Below are 22,162 nucleotides of genomic sequence, written 5' to 3'. Positions count from 1 at the left end.
TGGGGTTACATCTCCTCTTCCCCTGGATGCACTGAGGACTTTTAAACTCATCTCGTACCGGGGCTAGCTATTCATAGTTGAGGAGGGGGCATCCCAAAGGAATCCCTTAACCCCTGCTCAAGGACTAGGTGCCCGGATTTTAACTGTTATCTGGTACCGAGGCTAGCTATTCATACTTGAGGAGGGGGCGTCCCGAAGGAATCCCTTAACCCCTGCTCAAGGACTAGGCGCCCGGATTTTAACTCTTATCTTGTTCTGAACTCTCGCCTATACTCGCTCTAGGCGAGTAGGACTTCTTAATTTGTTCTCGCCTACGCTCGCTATAGGCGAGAAGGACTTTTAATCTGTTCTCGCCTGCGCTCGCTATAGGCGAGGAGGACTTTTAATCTGTTCTCGCCTACGCTCGCTATAGGCGAGGAGGACCTTTAATCTGTTCTCGCCTACGCTCACTATAGGCGATGAGGACCTTTAGTCTGTTCTCGCCTGCGCTCGCTATAGGCGAGGAGGACTTTTAATCTGTTCTCGCCTACGCTCGCTATAGGCGAGGGGGACCTTTAATCTGTTCTCACCTACGCTCTCTCTAGCGAGTAGGACTTCTTCTCTTTCTCGCCTGCACTCGCTCAAGGGCGAGGAGGACTTCTTCTCTTGCCTCAAAATGCACGAGAGCGCTGAGGGCTTTTTGCACTACTGGTACCTCCGATCGCCAAAAGACGATGAGGTCTCTAAAACTTTTAACTACTGCCACCGATCGCCATAAAACGACGGGGTCTTTAAAACTTTAACTATTGCCGCCGATCACCGAAAAACGATGGGGACTTTAAAACTTTTACTGTTGCCACCGATCGCCGAAAAACGATAGGGACTTTAAAAGTTTAACTTTCACCTCCGATTGCCAGGTGGCGATGAGGGTTTAAAACTTTGTGCTTGTGCCTCCAATCGCCAGATGGCGATGAGGACTTAAAAACTTTATGCTCGTGCCTGCGATCGCCAGGTGGCGATGAGGACTTAAAAACTTATACTTGTTTTCCTCCGATCGCCAGGTGGCGATGAGGTCTTAAAACTTTATACTAATGCCTCCGATCGCTAGGTGGCGATGAGGTCTTAAAACTTATGCTTTAAAACCTTGTACTGAATGCATCCCATAATCTTTAAACTGTCGCCTTAAATCTCATAAAAGCGATAAGGTCTTTTTTCTGAAAACTTAAACGATAAGCATGCGAACTTAAATAACTTGGAAACTTTGATAAAACTGTTTTAACTGAAACTACTTCTTAGCGAGTGCCCCTTGAAAAACTGCTTTAACTGAAATTACTTCTAACTATTACCTTGGCGATCTGGTCTTGTGTCTCGCCGTCTAAAGTTTTCCCCAGCTTAAACGTTTTGCCGTTGATCTTCTTCTCAAGCCACTCCTCGACTGGCTGAGGCCTCTTCTCGTTGGTTAACTCCAATGGTAGACATTAGCCCTTCTATCTCCGTCTGCTCAAAGGCTCGAACCACAACGGTGGCGAGCTGCGATCTAGGGTGCCCATGTCCAGATTGTCTCTAAGCCAAGGGTCAGTGCACATGAGTCGTAATGTACCTTTTAGAGGAGTTGTCCTGATGGCTTGACTTTTCACCGACAGGCTTCGTCGTCCAACACTTCTATGACCCTTTTCTGGGCTGACCAACATTTGAGTTGAGCTCACGACTCACTTCTTGTGCCCAATCACCGATGACTTCCCCCGAACCCTTGGGTCGAGCTGACGGGCTCTCCTGCATGGTACTCATGCCCCTGTCTGACCTAGCACTAGGTAACCATTTACTCACGGGGCGGCTATACTCGAGTGGTTGCACTGACATCGAGCTAGGCTGACTTTACTGAAATACAACTTAAGGTTTGCCACATTCCACGCTCAAGGAATGGCCTTAACTGGTCAGCCTTGGCTTCTTCATTCACTGATTGGAGGGCTTCTCCACGATTAGTTGTATGGTCATCTCTTCGCTCCTAGTGTGTGCGGGTCTCATGTTCGTGGTTTCTGCAAGCCCCCCTTGACTATCTGCGATTTGAGGGCTGGAACTAGGTTGGAAACTGCAACTGGAATTGAAAAACTTGTGTGGTGGGACTAATGTTTTATATCGAGCCCCACGGTGGGCGCCAAATGTTCCGGCCGGTTGACCTGGGTCGTCTCTACGAGTGGCTTGTACTCACGAGCTAGAGCACCTTCGTTCCCTCTTGTGTATGAGTACCTGAAAAAGAAGAACAAAGGGGCGCCCTCGCGGCCGTTTGCACTCCGACGCTCAAGTCAGTCAGCGAGAAACATCAAAGGTGACGCACCCCCGTATCGGAGCACTTGAACGAATGCTCTGAGGGTGGTCGAAAACTGTACTGAAGGACTGAAACTGTGTTGCCCTAATTGCCTTGTGCTCACAGCTGGGTGCGCCGTCAAGAACAACTAGGGTTTAGTGCTCTGTGTAATTATGAAAAAGCGTACCTCTGCAAATTCTATTAAGGTTACCTTTATAGCTAGGTTTCTTCTCCCTCCAGGTCGTTATGCTTTTGGACGCGTGGCTCGCATCCAGCCCTACACGTGTCGTCATCTGAGCTAAGGCAACTTGAGCGTCATTTCTCCATCGCTCCCAACCCTACACGTGTCATCATCTAGGTTGGAGTAACTGGTGACATCTAACCCTACACGTGTCATCATCTGGATTGGGGCAACTCAAACGTCATTCTTTGTGTAGCAACAAGCCGCACAGCTAAGTCTTCAACTCAAGGGGCAACCTAGCACGTAATGCGCTGTGAAACACCACCCGACAAGGCGAGTATCGGATGCAACAAGGTGCATCATCTCTATGATATCGCTCGTCGCGAATGGCACCCTCCTTACTGCTACGCCATGCATGTTCTAGCTGGGGAAACCTTGCCACCAACGAATGCCCACTTTGGGAATCCTGTCACTGATGTGCAAGGTGTTTCCCCTAACCCACTCGACTTTCATGCCCCAAGCTGGTGCCACCATCGTCTTACTGAACTTACACGCTTGGAATTACCCTTCTGAGCCTTCGACAGCCTTAACTAAGTTCGCTGGGAGACCGGACGACGTGCTCCTTGTGGCGGTGTGTAAACCACCTGATCTCCTAGCATTCTCATACGGCAACTACGACGCAACAATGGTGACCGCCGGTTACGCACACTAGAGATCGGAGAACGCCAATCCACCGATCGGCGACTACGACGCAACTCTGGTGACCGCCGGTTACGCACACTAGAGATCGGAGAACGCCAATCCACCGATCGGCGACTATGCCCACTTCCGAGCCATTCATCTTTTCTAGCCTACGCGTTCCATTGAGCGCGCCCCACTCGAGCGCATGCAAGACACGTCATCACGCCTGATGACCTGGACGGTACAGCCACTTGGGCTCTAACTTGAGCGTTGTATCTCTCGCGCCATCATACTCCGTGGGTGCCACCTTGACTCGATCATTTAATCTGTGCGGAGGGTCCCACAGTGCCGCCACCCAACTTTAGGGCGATGTCTTACTTTGGGGCTATGTCTACACTCGGCGACATCTTACTCGACGACGTCTTACTTCTACGCGATGCTTCTCTTGGGCGATGGGCAGTGATCCATCTTGGCGGCGACACATCTCGGCGATAACCGATTATTTATACTGCAGGACGACGCTTCTACATACGGTGACTACGTTGACTTCTTGACCACCTACCTTTCTCTTGTCCACGTCATCACACCCGATGACCTGGTCGGTACACCTCCTAATGGTTTTCACCATTTAAGAGGACTTTTTCCAAAAAATATCATCATTCCCAAACAATTTTTTCCAACTTGGTCTGTCTATAGGACTTTCTTTTCTGAACTCCCTCTGCTTACAAATTCTAAGTCATGTTTGCCTTTCTCTTATTCAACTATTAATTTTGATAGTAAACTGACTTTGTTATATGCAGGGATTCAGAATTCGTGGACGAATTCTCTCCAACTCAGGGAGAATGATGGATATCAAGTAGAAGAGGATTTCATTAATGGAGGAAGAGGTCATCCACCCAAGCATTTAAAGTTCTTCCTTCTAGTCTTCTAAAAAAAAAAGAAGAAAAAAAAAAGGATCAAGCCTAAAAGAAATTACAAGCATTCAAGAATGGGCTCCAATTAATATCTCTCTTTGAAATTTCTTTTGTATAAATTTGTAAAACATATAGGAGTAATGTTTAGGAAGGTGCTAAGAGGGAAACCAAAAAGAAACCTCTTTTGTAAAGTACCTTAGGCGTTAGTTTTTTATGAAAGGGCTAGAAGAAGTGACTTTTCCTTCTCTTGCTCATTTAGGCGCCAATTTAGGAATAGACTAGAAGATTGACTCTTCAATGTTCCTTCTCTTGTACATTTATGACCAGCCCTCTCTATTATAAAAGGGCTGCTTGGGTCTTTGAAATAAGAAGTTAAGATTGATTTTTGAGAGTAAAGAACCTCTACCAAATTGGTGAGTGAGTGAGAGAGACTTGTGTCTTTTTCTCTTCTAGTCTTATCTTGAGTGAATTCTTGGGCTCTCAAATGGCGACAACAACACTCATCTTGAAGCCAACCATCCTTCAAGTGGCGTGCACAATTCCAAGAGCTCCAACCACATAAGTTTCCTTGTCCTTTTCATTTTCTTCTTCCATTTCCATTCCAAAACAAACTCTAAAACATGTGTTTGTTGTTTCTTGTTGATTCAATCGGTAGAACTTATTTAGTTTGTGTTTATGTTCGGTAGTTTGCTTTAGTTTGCTGTTCTTATGGTTTTAATTGCATTTCTTGGAGTTTCAATCGGTGCATTTGTGTTCTTCTTTTTTTTCAATCGGTTCATATGTCCAAAAATGGGTTTCTATGTGAGTTTGGCTTGGTTCTTGTGATTTGGCGAGTTCTTGAATGTTTAAGAACATTGATCCAATTCTTAAAAAGTGTCTAATCATATTGCAACTCTTATTGAATCCATAACATGTTCATATCATATCCATATCATGTTCTTTGGTTCACATTAGTCTCACAAGGCGTGAGCCAAGAGGTCGAAGAGTGGTCAGAGAACGAACACCAGGATGTGTTGATGTGTCCTCAGCAGTGTAGTGAGGGCAATGAGAGATCAGACATCGGTGATTCGAACAGCAGAGCTGGGCCACGAGAAATGGGTCCCATACCACACACCAGTTATCAGTTAGGGGGAAGCCTAGATCACGAAGGGTCCATGCGTGTGGTGTGGAGGGTGTGTTCAAGCATAACACAAGTGAATAGCCACTGGAAAGGATACAACCTGTAAGAGTCATGTTCCAGGGGTGAAGCTGCACGCATGGAACGTGAGCAGCTAGGGCGTTCCCAGGACGGGTGACCCTAGAGATCAGGTGCACGAGGTGGCACCCATGTGGTCATCCCGTCAGAGGTTGCACTCCAGTTAGGGAGTCTTACGCGCTAGGTTTCCTTAAGAGTGGATAATAGCGGCGCTAGGGCACACCCCCAGAAATCCTAATTTGGGTAGCGGAAACAGTGGAAACCCTAGACTATATAAAGGGTAGTAATAGACCTAACAAGGTACGTTATTCATTTGTGCAGCTTTACACACAAAGTTTACACAGAGCTTTTACGCCTAACAATTTTGGTGTTTCCTAGCCCTAAGATTGACTTGAGTGTCGGAGTGCAAAAGGCCTCTAGGGCGCCCTTTGTCTTTGTGATTTCTGGTGTTAGATCGGGAGTAAGGCACGAATGAAGGCACAGAGAATCGGGCGTGGGAGTATCGTGAGACGTACGAAGGCGACCAAGTCAACCGGCAGGAACAATGACCGAATCCCAACCCCATATCCAGCTACACAAACACGTCCAGGGTGCTCAGGTCGCCGAGAGCAACATTAATAATATCTTCGCGACCACATGGATGAAAAGTCCCCTGTGTTGATTGCTCAAGAGAATCCTAAAACAAATGAAAAGAAATTGTCAAACTTCAACACATTAAATTTAAAATAATACATAGAAAACATATTTCATACAATTCGTTCAACTGTTTGTTCTGTAGACTTAGAACTCCATGTCCCTGATGACTTTATACGGGCACCCTTCCAGATCTCATGTCGGGGTGGTGGGGATGGAGGGCTCAATGAATTTACACTATTCATTTCCTCAATGGAAGTAGAATGTGCTTTAATATTTTCTTCAAGTATCTTCTGCTCTAACAACTTATAACCACCACGGGATAATAACTGTGGGGTATCATTATGTGTCTGACTGACTTTTGCTTTGTTCCGAACATCCTATCATCAACATTCAAAATTTAATAATACGTTAATATAAACTATATCCAAATATAACAAGTGATATTAACTTGCCATTTTTCAGTTTGTCGAATCTGCACAAACTGTTGCCACGTTTCTTCATCAAGGGATTTATATTTTGTACAAGGATTTTCTTCTTTCCTATCATCATATATAAAATCTATTGTCAATTTTGATTTGAACTGACGAAACTTGACACCCACGTCAGAAAGAACCTTTGGTTTCAATGCGTCTACATTATTTGGGATAATTAGTTCACAAACAAGAACAAAGTATAAAAGAAATTTAGATTGAACAAAGTAAACAATTACATACTAGAATATCTTGTCAAATCATGTTTCTCTTGTGCTCGGTCACGTGATCCCAGGACTCTGTTAAGATAGAGATCCTTTCACGAGATAGTACTTTGAGATAACTCTTAAATTTCTTTGCATATGGCCCAGTGGGCACACCAGTGTTGACATCAATAAACAATGGTAATTTGTCATCTTTCTTTATCTTCTTAAACATATTCTTTAATCTTGTAAGTCCTCTACCAGTTTTTGAACGAGAAACTTTATCATCTGCCATGTTCCTGATATCAAAGAAATATGATAAGCATCAAGAATATGAAATATAATAAAAATTATATATTGTAACTAAACATGAATCACATGCACATACAAATATATATTCCTTCATCATGATCATTTCGAGTTGCATGTACAGCATCAGTAACATCCTCGTACTTTTTATTGATGGTCGTTCTTGTAAGTGATCCGATCTCACAAATATCATTGTTTGTATCTTCTGGGTCATAATGTTTTTTTTTTCATGTAGCACAACAAACAAGTGTTCAGACGTAGGATGTTGGATATAGAAAACTTGGGAAGCTTGATGTGCCATTATGAATGGTTCGTCATGATAACCTATCTTTCGACAGTCAACCAAAGTCATTCCTGATTCATCAACTTTGACACCAATCTTATTGTCAACTCAATTGCATTTAAAAATAGGTACAACAAACTTGGTATAATTAACTTCCCAAATCTCTACTATACACCATAATAAGGCATTTAACCCACAACAGGATTTTGATCCTTTGCAGTTGAAAACTGCATAGACTCTGCCTCCAAGGTGACTTCACTATTTTGCATTGTACTTCTATCATCTCGAGACTTTGTGTAAAACAAACAACCATTTACTTCATAGCCAGAACAACATAAAACATCAAACTTGAGACCGTTTGCAAGCCATGTTAATGTTTCAGATGCTAATGGATCATTCATTATTGGTTGCTTAAACCATGACATGAAAGTTTTTTTATGCTCAATTAACACCCATTTTTCTAATTGTCTTGGATTTTTATATTTGACAATGTCTTTGTGTGTATCTAAGTATGGTAACACCTCATCTGTGTTATTCAAGATATACAAGTGTGCTTGCAAAACCTCTTCTCTAGATTTGCTTATGACATGTACACCTTTTGAAGACTTACTTATCAATCTACGAGAGTGCCAACATTTTTCAGGAACTACTATAGATTTGGCTTTCAACAAGTACTCAGAACAAAACTCAATAGATTCATGTGAAATGTATCTTTCAATAATGGAAGCTTCCGGATGACATTGATTCTTCACATATCCCTTCAAAATCTTCATGTATCATTCAACTGGATACATCCATCGCATATAAACTGGCCCACACAATCTAATTTCTCTTACAAGATGAACAACCAAGTGTACCATTATGTCAAAAAAACATGGAGGAAAAAACATCTCGAGTTGACAAAAGATAACAATTATTTCTTCTTCAAGTTCATCCAACTTCTGAGAGTCAATCTTTTTACTACATATGGAATTGAAAAATGAACATAGTCGAGTGATTGTATGCCTAACATTTTTTTGGTAAGATTCCACGAATAGCCACTGGTAGTAATTGTTGCATTAGAACATGACAATCATGTGACTTTAAGCCAATTAGTTTCAAATCATTCATAGATACAAGACTCTTCACATTTGAAGAGTAGCCTTGTGGTACCTTAGCACCTTTAAGACATTCACAAAAACTTGTTTTCTCTTTCTTTGACAAAGTGTAACACGCTGCATGCAAGTATGTACGTTTACCAACTTCTCTGGGTGCCAATTCATCTCGTATATTCATCTCAATCAATTCCAGACGTGCATTCACACCATCCTTGTTTTGCCTTTAATGTTCAGAAGTGGTCCTATTAGACTGTCACACACATTCTTTTCTATGTGCATTACATTTATACAGTGTCTGACATCTAACTTACACCAATACAGAAGACAAAAAAAGATTGATCTCTTCTTCCATATTTCGCTCACAGTTTTCTTCTTCTTCATTTTTTCAAAAGTCACACTAACATTTTTTTATCTTTTCATAAATTTCAATACCACTTAAGGGAGTGGGACAAATGTCATGTTCTTGGTATCCGTTAAAAGCTTTTTTCAATCTACGATACGAATGATATTTCTTTAGAAATCTACGATGCCCAAGATACACGGTTTTTCTTTCGTGTTTCAATTGCTCATAACATGTCTTATCTTCACATATTGGACATGCTTTATGGCTTTTCACACTGTAACCTGACAAGTTCCCATATGCAGGGAAGTCATTGATAGTACACAATAACATTGCATGCAATCGAAAAGATTCATTCTTAAACGCGTCAAACACATCAACCCCTTCATTCCACTATAACTTTAAATCTTCAATCAATGTTTTAAGATAAACATTTATGTCATTTCCAAGTTGTTTTGGACCAGAGATCATCATAGATAACATCATGTATTTGCGCTTCATACACAATGTAAGAGGTAAGTTGTAAATCACTAACAAAACGAGTCATGAACTATGATTACTACTTAAATTTCAAGGGGATTCATTCCATCAGTTGCTAATCCAAGTCTTAAGTTTCTTGATTCTTTTTAAAATTCAGAAAATTCTTTTTCAATATTTTTCCACTGCAAAGAATTAGCTGGATGACGAATGAGTCCAACACATTTTCTATTATCTATATGCCACCTAAGGTTTTTAGCATCATCTGCATTTACAAACAAACGCTTAAGCCTTGGAATTATTGGAAGATACCAAACAACCTTAGTAGGAGAACCTTCCTTTGTGAATTCATCAATTTCATCATTATGACCAACTTTAACCTTATAACGTGACAAACCACACCTGGACATCTTCTTAAAACTTCGTACTCATTTCTGTATAAAATACAATCGTTAGGACATGAGTGTATTCTTTTATATTCCATACCCATCAGACTAAGAATTTTTTATTGCCTCATAATTTCGATTGGGTAATGTATTTCCTTCTGGAAGCATGTCCTTTCACAATTGGAGCAATTCAGTAAAGCTTTTGTCGGTCCATCCATTCATTGCGTTCAAATTCATCAACCTTAACACTGTTGATAATTGTATGAAGTTAGTTGAACCAGGATACAAAGGAGTCTCTGCATCATTAGACATATTTTCGAAAACTGCATTAGCAAAAGATTCTGCTCCCACATCACGAATCATGTCTTCCAATCTATCGTCCATTGAGAAATCAACTTCCTCCGAAGCTCCGCGCAACTTGGCAAGTCTAAAATTTCACCATGACACATCCATGTTGTATAACTTTTCAAAAATCCATCGCACAAAAGATGTTCTCCAATTTCGGAAACACTCAATATCCTTCCATTCAAAAAATTGACACAAGGAGACCTTATTATTACTCCATTATTACTACTAACGACATTATGTTCTGTGAACTGTATGAATTCTTCCACCCCTTTTTCGTAAGCATCACTTACCCGTGGTGTATTAATCCAACTTCGATCCATAAAACTGCTAAACTAAGAACCAATACGAACTCATAACCAATGCGTTCAATATGTAATCATTAAAAAATAAATCAAAATTGCCGAAGGTCGGACACCTCCAAACTCAGAACCAATGCGTTCAATATGTCAAAACAATACATAATCATTAAAAACTAAATCAAAACTACCGAAGGTCGGACACCTCCAGACTCTGAACCAGTGCGTTCAATATGTCAAAACAATATATAATCATTAAAAAATAAATCAAAGCTGTCGAAGGTCGGATACCTCCAGACTCAGAATCAGTTCGTTCAATATGTAGAAACAATATCTAATTATTAAAAACTAAATTTAGATTGTCGAAGGTCAGTCACCCTCGGACTCAAACTCGGTGCGTTCTATAAAATCAATATCTAACTCAAAACAAACAAACACGTTCAAAATATAGTAAATAATTACTAATCAACACATATATACAAATATTTATTATAAAATTAATTAAATAAATTAAAATACTAACTACTATTAATATAAATACCCACATTTATTATAAATTTAATTAAATAAATTAAAATACTAATTAATATAACACATTTATTATAAAATTAATTAAATAAACGAAAACTAACATTTTTTCGTGCCGGTACAGTAGAGTTGAGGAAAAGGGAAATTCGACGTGGTGGAGCAATTCGGATATAAAAGCCTTGGCCGCGAAGGTGAGGGTTGGCCACGGAGGTGAGGGCTGGCGGAGGGAAGGTAAAAAATCCTTGTCCACAGAGGTGAGGGCTAGCGGAGGGAGGGTCCAAAATGCTTGGTTGTGAAGGTGGGGTTGGCGGCGCTTGGCCGCGGAAGTGGGGGCTGGCGGAATGGCGGTGGCGCAACACTAGGAGAACCTGTGGCAGTGAGCGACTACGCGAGGAGAATGCTGGCACGAGCGGCTGTGCAAGGACACTGGTGGCAGGGAGCGGCGACGAGATGCAAGGAGAAACCGTGGCAGCGAGCAGCGACACGACATCAACCAACGCAGTAGGGAGCTCCAGAGCGATGGCGTGGCGTAGTGGTGAGGAGGAGGGAAGACGAAGTAGAGAGTGAAAGAAAGAAGTGCAAGTTTTGAAAGTGAGAAGGAGCGCAAATGTGAGAAAAAACGTTCCACGATTAGTTTCAGGTCTCAATACAAAGACAGTTCAGCCTCCAACCGTCTTTCTAAGTGCTGCTCAGACAATCAAAGACGGTTCCTCTAGGGAACTATCGTTATAAGTGGTTGTACCAACCACTCCTCGGGCGTCGTTTGACCACTAGTAATGATGGGGCCGTGTAAGGTGGGTCCCACGAACAGCATGGCTTAGTGTCTCGCAAGGCATGTGCGCCAAGGCACCAAAGAGTGGTCAAACATCGATCACCAGGATGTGCTGATGTGTCCTCGATAGTGTAGAGAGGTCGGACATCAGTGACTCGAACAGCAGAGCTGGGCCACGAGAGGTGGATCCCAGACCACACACCAATTATCAGTTAGGGAGAAGCCTAGGTCATGAGAGTCCATGCGTGTGGTGTGGATGATGCGTTCAGGCGTAACACAAGTAAAGAGCCAATGGAAAAGATACGACCTGTAGGGATCACGTTCCAGGGGTGAAGCTGCACGCATGGCACATGAGCAGCTAGGGCACTCCCAGGACGGGTGACCTCAGAGATTAGGTGCACGAGGTGGCACCCTGGTGGTCATCCCGTTAGAGGTTGCACTCTAGTTAGGGAGCCTTACGTGCTAGGTTGCCCTAAGAGTGGGTAATAGCGACGCTAGGGCACACCCTCAGAAATCCTAATTTGGGTAGCGGAAACAGTGGAAACCCTAGACTATATAAAGGGTAGTAATAGACCTAACAAGGTACATTATTCACTTGCGCAGCTTCAAACATACAATTTACACAGAGCTTTTACGCTTAACAGTTTCTGTGTTTCCTAGCCTTAAGATTGACTTGAGCGTCGGAGTGCAAACGGCCTCTAGGGAGCCCTTTGTCTTTGTCATTTCAGGTGTTAGATCGAGAGAAAGACACGAACGAAGGCATATAGAATTGGGCGTGGCAGTATCGTGAGACATACAAAGGCAATCGAGTCAATTGGTAGGAACATTTGGCACCCACCGTGGGGCACGATTTAAAACACTGTCCCATCTGCAAGAACAAGAAAGATCAAGAAAGATGAGAAATACGAGACTAGGATCTGTGGCACTGAATGGAGGCAAAAGCCTCACCCTGCAACATATCATGGAAACGATGCAGGCTCTCCAGGAAACGATGGCGATATCAAGAGCGGATCAAGAACGCATCCAAATTGATCTTGTTGCGTCACTCGTGAGAAATGAAGAATTGCAGAGAGCCAATGAAGAATTGCGCAGGGGGTTGCGGAATCAGGGGGAACGTGAGGTAGAAGATCAAAAACCTACAACGCCACCCAAGGAATTTCTGTTAGAATGTATGGCTTTAAACTAGAGGGGGAGTGAATGGTTTAAAGAGGGTTTTCACAAACTTTTTAGTCTAGAATGAAATTCCTTTGAGAAAACTTGATTTAGAATCCAGTTAGCCAAAAACACAAAGCAATTTAATACAGCACTAGAAAAAAAATCGGTTGTTTCGCAGAAACAATCGGTTGTTTATACCAGTTGAAAAATATACAAACTGAAATTAAAGAGTTTAAGGGAGAGAGAGATTGCACACACAGTTTATATTGGTTCACTCTTAAACCAAGAGCTACATCCAGTTTCCCATAAACCACTGAGGAATCCACTAAGTAACCAAACCTAGATTACTGACACACACCACCAAAGAAGTGACCTTGATCCCCTCAAGAAACACACTTCCTTTGGCTCAGCACATACACCACTAAGAATGTTAATCTTGACAACCTCAAGAGTACACAACACTTCTTGGCCTACCACACCAGAGTTTACACAAAGTATAGAAGAATTACATTTGTTATAGAATGAACTAAAATCAATACAAATGAAATCCTATTTCATTCTCTCTTGATCAAAGCAAGTTCAAAGCAATCATTAATTCTTGAAAGCAAAATCAGTGAAAAACTCAAATATGTTTTCCTATGATTAAATCTCAATTCTTGTTTGTTACAAAAGATGAACAAACTCTTTATAGCTTTCAAAGAATGGTCAAAGCATTTAAAACATGAGCGCATTCAGTTACAAAATCATTTAAAGCTCAGTCAACACACAAAACAGTTTTATGTTATGATTTGAAAACAAACAATTGGTTGAATGTGTGAATCAATTGATTGTTTTGGTTTGACAGCAAGTCAATCACCAAAAACAGTTTTCAACCTTTCTCAAAACAACTAAGAGTAACACAATCGGTTGTTTTGACAAAACAACAGGTTGTTTTTCACTTAGTTTGAAAAAGACTTTCAATTCAAAAGGTTTGAAAATACTTTAGCTTTAGATTCAATCAAGAGTGGATTTACAAATATAATCTACCCCAGATCCTATTTTAAAGCACCTCAACAACAACAAGCACATCCAGCCTTCCATTAAATTCAAAGGATTTAGATTCTTCAAAGCTTGAACACACTTATATAGAAATTAAAAATCAAAAGCACTTAAACTGATACAGGGCAAAAACAATCGGTTGTTTCGAGCATTCAACGGGTTGTTTTTCCTTCAATCATCCTTGACATACTGAAGTTCAAAGATATAATTCTGAACAACTTCAATCTGTTCATCCAAGGTCATAAACCGAGTATCCATGCTGTTGAATCTGTTGTCAATGCTCTAGAAGTTGGTCACACAAAGATCATGGAGATTTCTTTGATTCTTGGCAAAGCCATCAAGCTTATTCACCATGTATCTTTCAAAAGAAGACATAGAAGGCATCTCATCTCCTTGATCTCCTACACTGGTTCCAACACCAAAATTGGTTGCAGGTTGTTCTTCGTGGAGAATATTCATGTCAGCAGCTTGATCTTCTTCATCAAAATCAGCAGCTGCAGCACTTGATGAACCACCATGATCACCATCTTTGCTCACCCATTTTCCATTTATTTTGGTGAATCCCATCTTGCTTAGAGAGCCATTGTTCATTTCTAGTGTTAACTTAACTAACTCAGAGGTCTTATCTTCAAGATTCACTTCAAAATAGAGCAACGATTTAGAGATTAAAACAGCATAGGGATAGTGGTAGTCACTTAACCTCATGGATTTTTGCATATGTTCTTTAATGATATGGATCCAATTGATCTTGATCTTCTTCATGATGCAGTACATGTATACAAGGTCTTCTTCTGTTAAGACAGAATGGTTGCTCCCCCTTGGAGTTAGAATCCAAGTTACAATAAGAGCAAACACCCTTTCATCCAACTTCAAGCCTCCAACCGAACAAGTTATCACTTGGGCTTGTTGATTCTTCAAGCAACTCTTGTAGTATTGGACTTTGTTAAAATCCTCCACTAGTCCAAGATTTCCCTTGTTGATCCTTAGACCAGCATATTTCAGGCCAGCTACAGTAGTCCACACATCATGAGTGATCTCCATGTCAACATCCTTCACATGAGAAACAAGATTGTTTCCTTCAAATTTGAGATTGGTGTAGAATACCCAAATCAAATCAGGTTATATGTTTCCCTTCATCTCCAAGAACCTTCTCAGCAGCTGGTCTTTGAGAAGCTTCCTCACATTGTCTAGCTTTTGGCTTTTCAGCCAATCAAAGGAAACAACTTTGGGGTTGTTGATCACCTTTGTGCTAGTTTCAAAACGATACCTTTCAATGAACTCATTATCTCCTGAAAACCAGCCCTCAAGTCTCCCTCCAGACCTCACAACTTTTGTTTTGATCCTCTTTGATGTAGGAGGAGTGGACTCCATGATAGCAGAGAAAGAGGCAAAGAAGTCTCACACAAAGAGAGCAAGAGATGTTGCAAGAGATGGCTCAATTGATTCTTCTTGTGAGAGAGAACAGCTGCACCAGAATTTAAAGAGAAATTGAACCATACTGCATTCAATTGATGTGAGTGGGTTTCAGTCTTCAAAGAAAAAAGACTTGACCAAGACCTGCACAGAAAATGTCAGAAAAAGCAGAAAATCACATGGTCATCACATGTGATCTTTGACTAGTCATAAAAGCTCTTGAATTTTCAAGATTCTGGAAAATATTCCTTTATGACATGTTGTAACTTCCTCCAGAACATGATCAGGCTTTCAACATAGCTTTATTGACTCAGGATTCTTTCATAATTGAGATCTGCAATAGACAGAATTAAAAAAAGAATTAAATCCATTCTTTCACAGTGTTGTCAGATAGGAAACAATCGGTTGTTTCGAGGAAACAATCGGTTGTTTCGAGGAAACAATCGGATGTTTCGAGGAAACAATCAGATGTTTTTCTGCAGCAATAAAACAGATTTTGAATTTTTAAGAATGAGCATAAAGGATTCAAGGTAGATGTAATTGAACATTTAACAAGAGATATTTAAGCATGAATTTGAATTTAAAAAGAATTAAAGACAGAGATAAGGAAGGTCTTATCCTTTATGAAGTCCCTTCAATGAGTCATTTGTTTGTGATCAAGAAGCTTCTTTTGACTTTTGAAAAGACTTGGACTGGTACATAACATTGATTCAGTTCCAGTGTTAGTCTTTTCCTTCCAAGAACCTGATCAGATGACCCAGAGCCTCATGTTCTTCTAGATTTCCAGCATAAACAAGAATTTAAGCAACAAGGTTTGGTCCCCTTACAAATGTGGGTCCATTTGGTTTATATTTATCATTTGAAACCTCACAACCTTTGGGAATCTATTTCATCAAGCCTCTGGGAACAAAATATTTCCTTATTTTGCAGAATCTGACAGAATGGCTTTTCTTCGTGCAATAAAAGCATGTAACAACTGGTTGTTTCGACTTAACAATCGGTTGTTTTACTAGCTGTTTTAAAAACTTATCTTGTTTGTTTTGTGGATTAAAACCTAATCCAGCTCTTCCAAAAACAAAAATTTGAGATGCCAAGACATTCTCAAAGTTGGATTTTCCTTTAGAAAGCTTATCCACAGTACTAACAAGATAATGTACTTTCTTTTCAAGATTTTCACAAATGAGAGTGTCACACTTGCAAGAAGATTTTTGCAATGAGTTTCCAGATTTTCAAAATCACTTTTTGATTTTTCCAGCTCTTCTTCAAGTGCCTTAACTCTCTTTTCAAGCCAGTTGTTAAGCCCTTTTAATCGGTTGTTTGAAAGAGCTAATTGGTTAGCTTCTTCATGAGTTTCTTTGAATGCTTGAAGCAATTGGTTATAGTTTTCAGCATTAAGGGAAGCATTTGAACTTACACTGCTTGAGCTGCTGGAATCATCATCTTCATCAGCCATTAGACATATGTTGGCCTTTTCATCTTCACTTGATGAGGAGCTTGATGAGGAAACTTCATTTTCATCCCAAGCTATATAGGCCCTTTTTGACTTTCCCTTCTTTTCTTTGTAGCTTGACTTCTTCTCCTTGCTTTCTTTATTTGGGCAATCTGCCTTTATGTGCCATTGCTCACCACAACCAAAACAAGTATAGTTATTGGAATTAAAATCATTGGATTTTTTGTTTCCATACCTTTCTTTGTTGATGTCTTTGTTGTGGTTCCTTTTCAAGAATTTGCTAAAATTTCTAGATAGCAAGCTAAGGTTCTCTTCATCACTTTCATCACTGGATTCTTGCTTGCTTTTGTGCTTGACAGCTTTTAAGGCAATGCTTCTCACATGCTTGTCTTCACTTTCTTGAACATTGAGTCTATTCATCTCCAACTCATGTTCCCTAAGCTTGCCAAACAAAGAAGCCATACTTAATGATGTTAGATCTTTTGATTCAGAGATAGCAGTTACCTTAGGTTGCCAAGATCTATCAAGACATTTGAGGATCTTGATGTTTAGCTCTTCTTTTTCAAAGGTTTTCTCAAGGCTCATGAGATGGTTGATGATGTGATTGAACCTCTTTTGAACTTCAACAATAGTCTCACACTTGAGCATTCTAAACATTTCATACTCTTGGATTAGAGTATGCTTTCTATCTCTTTTTACCTCATTGGTACCTTCATGAGTTACCTCCAAGGTGTCCCACATCTCCTTTGCTGATTTGCATTGAGAGACCCTGAAAAATTCATCTGAATTCAAGGCAGAAGTTATGATGTTTTTAGAAATTCAATCAAATTTGGCCTTCTTGCTTTCAGAATCAGTCCATTGAGACCAAGGTTTTTCAATGGAAGATCCATCTTTTTCAAATTTTGGAATAAAGGGGCCATTTTCCATTGCATCCCAAATTCATTTGTCAAGGGATTCAACAAAGATTTTCATTCTGACTTTCCAAAATTGGTAGTTTAAACCACAAAACAGAGGTGGTCTGTTGATTGAAGCACCCTCCCCAAAGGGTAATCTATCAGCCATATAAAAAACATATTTAGGATCACACTTGAATAAATTTCAAGAATCAAGCTCTGATACCAATTGTTAGAATGTATGGCTTTAAACTAGAGGGGGAGTGAATGGTTTAAAGAGGGTTTTCGCAAACTCTTTAGTCTAGAATGAAATTCCTTTGAGAAAACTTGATTTAGAATCCAGTTAGCCAAAAACACAAAGCAATTTAATACAGCACCAGAAAAACAATTGGTTGTTTCGCGGAAACAATCGGTTGTTTATACCAGTTGCAAAATATACAAACTGAAATTAAAGAGTTTAAGGGAGAGAGAGATTGCACACACAGTTTATACTGGTTCACTCTTAAACCAAGAGCTACATCCAGCTTCCCAAAAACCATTGGGGAATCCACTAAGTAACCAAACCTAGATTACTTACACACACCACCAAAGAAGTGACCTTGATCCCCTCAAGAAACACACTTCCTTTGGCTCAGCACATACACCACCAAAAATGTTGATCTTGACAACCTCAAGAGCACACAACACTTCTTGGCCTACCACACCAGAGTTTACACAAAGTATAGAAGGATTACACTTGTTACAAAATGAACTGAAATCAATACAAATGAAATCGTATTTCACTCTCTCTTTATCAAAGCAAGTTCAAAGCAATCTTTAACTCTTGAAAGCAAAATCAGTGAAAAACTCAAATCTGTTTTTCTATGATTAAATCTCAGTTCTTGTTTGTTACAAAAGATGAACAAACTCTTTATAGATTTCAAAGAATGGTCAAAGCATTTAAAACAGGAGCGCATTCAGTTACAAAATCATTTAAAGCTCAGTCAACACACAAAACAGTTTTATGTTATGATTTGAAAACAAACAATCGGTTGAATGTGCAAATCTATCTGTTGTTTTTTTTTTTACAGCAAGTCAATCACCAAAAACAGTTTTCAATCTTTCTCAAAACACCTAAGAGTAAAACAATCGGTTGTTTTTCACTTAGTTTGAAAAACACTTTCAATTCAAAAGGTTTGAAAATACTTTAGCTTTGGATTCAATCAAGAGTGGATTTACAAATATAATCTACCCCAGATCCTATTCTAAAGCACCTTAACAACAATAAGCACATCCAGCCTTCCATCAAACTCAAAGGATTTGGATTCTTCAAAGCTTGAACACACTTGATTCAACAATTTCCAATGCCATTCTCGCAGGCGATCATGGACGCCGTGATACCAGCCACGTTCGTGGGGCCCAAAGCCACCTTCACGGGTGTAGAGGACCCATAGGCTCACCTCACGGCCTTCTATACACAGATGATGTTGGTTGGGGGTACTGACGCGGTGTGATGCAAGTTGTTCATGAGCACTCTGCTGGGAACGACGATGGATTGGTTCATCAGCCTCCCTGATGGCCATATAACGTTGTTTGTGGAGCTGCCCAAGCTGTTCAGGGAGCAGTACATCGCGAATCGGGCTCCCCCACCTATCTCTTTTACGTAAGACAATATCATGGAGAGTCCCTAAAAAGAATTCCTCAACCGCTTTGGAGCACAGGTGGTGAGGCTAAACATCAAGGACGAAACAATGATGGTGCACGCGTTCAAAAAGGGCATCGTACCAGGGCTTTTCAGCGAACCACCCATCCGAAACCGCCCCAAAATTTTTGGCGAAATAAGGCGTCGGGCGGTGGCTCACGTTGTTGTAGAGGGAGAAGTCATCGAGAAGCGCACGTGTGTTGTTCCCACTTGCCCACGAGCACCAGGTCGACCTCAACCCCTGAGGGTACACGAGGCAACGATAGAGAAGAAGACCCCAGCGAAGCAGCAGCCTTACCAACCCAGGAAACCCCAAACCAGGGAGCGTGCAAGGGAAAATGTGCCACCAAGGCACGACTTCGTGGTAGAATTAAAGGACCTCATCGTTATCCCTAACATAACAGAGAGATTGAGGATACCCGCAAAGACCGACAAAAAGTTAGTGCCCAACAAGAACGCCTGGTGTGAGTTCCACCAAGCGTTTGGCCACCCCATACGCAACTGTTTGGCACTGGGACACCAGCTGGACGAGTTGGTGAAGAATGACTTCCTGAGGGATTACTTGCAGGAAACACAGGTTGTCAAGGACGTGGCGGTGATAGGGGGTGACCAGGGGTATGAAATCCCCGTGCATGGTGAAATCCACACCATTTTGAGAGGTTTTTTAGGAGGAGGGTTCACCGCTTCTCAAAGGAAGAAGTATGCACGAGCAGTGATGTCGATAGAAGCGCAAGAGGCAGATGTCGCCCTTGACGTCGACCTTGTCTTCACCAAGGCCGACTTCCGAGATGTCGTCCCCCACGACAATGACCCAATGGTGATCTCAGTAGTGACCGCGGGGAGAAAGGTACACCGTTTGCTGGTGGACCAGGGAAGCTCGGTAGACGTGATGTTCTAGAAAACCTTCAACAAGCTGCAGTTGTCTCCTGACCTACTAAGGTCTTATACTGGTTGTTTGTTCGGCTTCGCAGGAGACCGGGTGGAGGTGCATGGACACTTAGAGCTGAGGACCACCTTCACAGATGGTGTTGCGTCCCGCACAGAAAACATCAGATACCTAGTCGTCAATGCCCCCTCCTTGAAGTTGAACCCCGAGAAATGCGTGTTTGGGGTGGAAGCGGGTAAGTTCTTGGGTTTCCTTCTCACCGAGCGTGGGATAGAGCTGAACCCCGAGAAGTGCGCTGCAATCCTTGCGATGAGAAGCCCAATCTTAGTAAAGGAGGTGCAGTAGTTAACAGGGCGGATGGTCGCTCTGTCCATATTTGTATCAGTTAGAGGAGACAAGGGTCACCCTTACTTTCAGTGTCTAAGGAGGAACAGCAGTTTCATCTGGATCATGAAGTGCGAAGAGGCGTTCCTCAAGCTGAAGGAGTACTTAGCCAGTCCTCCAGTGTTGTGCAAGCCATAGCTAGGTACTTCACTTCGCTTGTACTTCGCTGTGACGGAGCGAGCGATCAGTTCAGTCCTGGTGCAGGAGCAGGACCAAGTGCAGAAGCCTATATACTTTGTGAGCAAAGTATTGCAAGGGCCGAAGGTGAGGTACCAGGCCCTAGAGAAGGCAGTTATGGCAGTGGTGCTCTCAGCTAGGATACTTCGCCATTACTTTCAAAGCTTTACAGTGGTGGTGATGACAGACTTACCTATCCGCAAGGTCTAGCAAAAACCGGATGTGGCGAGAAGGATGGTACGATGGGTAGTGGAACTCTCAGAGTTCGATGTCCAGTACGAGCCCCGAGGTCCTATTAAAGACCAAGTTTACGCAGATTTCATGGTAGAGCTCTCCTCAACAGATGCACACCAAGAGGAAGTCAACTTCCGGTAGGTGCTCTCTGTAGACGGATCCTCTAACCAACAAGGCAGCGAGGCAGGCATTATCTTGGAGGGACCAAATGGGCTATTGATCGAGCAGGCCTTACGGTTCGCCTTCAAGGCCAGTAATAATCAGGCGGAGTACAAAGCCCTCGTCGCAAGCATGTTGTTGGCGAAGGAGATGGGAGCACAAAGCCTGTTAGCAAATAGCGACTCCCTATTAGTCACAGGCCAGGTGGCTGGTGAATACCAGGCAAAGGACCCTCAGATGGTTGCCTACCTAGGGTATGTCCAGATTCTGAAAGGGTCATTCACGGTGTTCGAGTTGGTGCATGTCCCAAGAGAGCAGAATGCCTGAGCTGACTTGCTAGCTAAGCTCGCCAGTTCAGGCAAGGGAGGCAGGTAGAGGACGGTCATACAGAAAACCCTAAAGACACCTAGAACATTCACCGCAGATAACTGAGTGGGGGTGCATCAGGTCAACACGACAAGAGGAGGGGCGAGGAGTCATTGGTCATTGACTCAGGAAACACTACAGACTCTCATAGTAAGCCTGTATCCAGTCCTAGGGGCAGAAGAAGTGGGGGAAGGCGCGGTGACGGCAGAGGTGGGGGTGCGAGGAGCAGAGGCGCCCGCGGCCCCAGGCGCCCCTTGGCGACGAGCAAGGGCATCAACAAGCCTCGCCCGCTTCTCCTCGTTCAGCACCATACCTGCGTCAAGGTCAGAATTCAAGAGGTCAGCAAAGAAATTCAGAATACAAGAGTAAACATATAAGCATGAAGGAGCAGAGAATGCAAGTATAGCAGTATGCATGTGCTAGGAGTTCTTGGAGTTCTGAATATGAAAAGAGAATTGGAGGGAAATTCAAATGTTGGCACATGGGAAGGTGGCTCCTAAATTAAGCACATGGGAGGTATGTTCTAGAATTCTTCCATGTGCTAGGAGTTCTAGAACCTTATTCTCCACTTAGGCTAAATGTGGGTTGGACCTAAGTTTAATTAGGAGTAGGAAACTCTAATTAAACTTAGGTTATCATTTTAGGTACCACTTTGCATGTTTCAACAAAAAATACAAAAGAATTAACTATGCCACTTTTGACAAAAATGTAAAAACTATTCTACACTAGAATGCATCCTCTTGATCCCTCTTTGACCATAACTCTAGTGGTTGCCTCAATTTGACATTTTGGTGGCCTTTCAATGGATTGGTGTTGGGGCCTCTTCCATCATCCCCTCCCTCTTGAAAAGGATTTGTCCTCAAATCCAAGGCTTCGTCCTCGTCATTAATAGGGGGATGTATGTGGCTGGATGGTGTCCATCATCT

Source organism: Phaseolus vulgaris, chromosome 3, assembly GCF_000499845.2.
Source record: "Phaseolus vulgaris cultivar G19833 chromosome 3, P. vulgaris v2.0, whole genome shotgun sequence".
NCBI lineage: Eukaryota > Viridiplantae > Streptophyta > Magnoliopsida > Fabales > Fabaceae > Phaseolus > Phaseolus vulgaris.
This window is presented reverse-complemented; position numbering follows the sequence as displayed.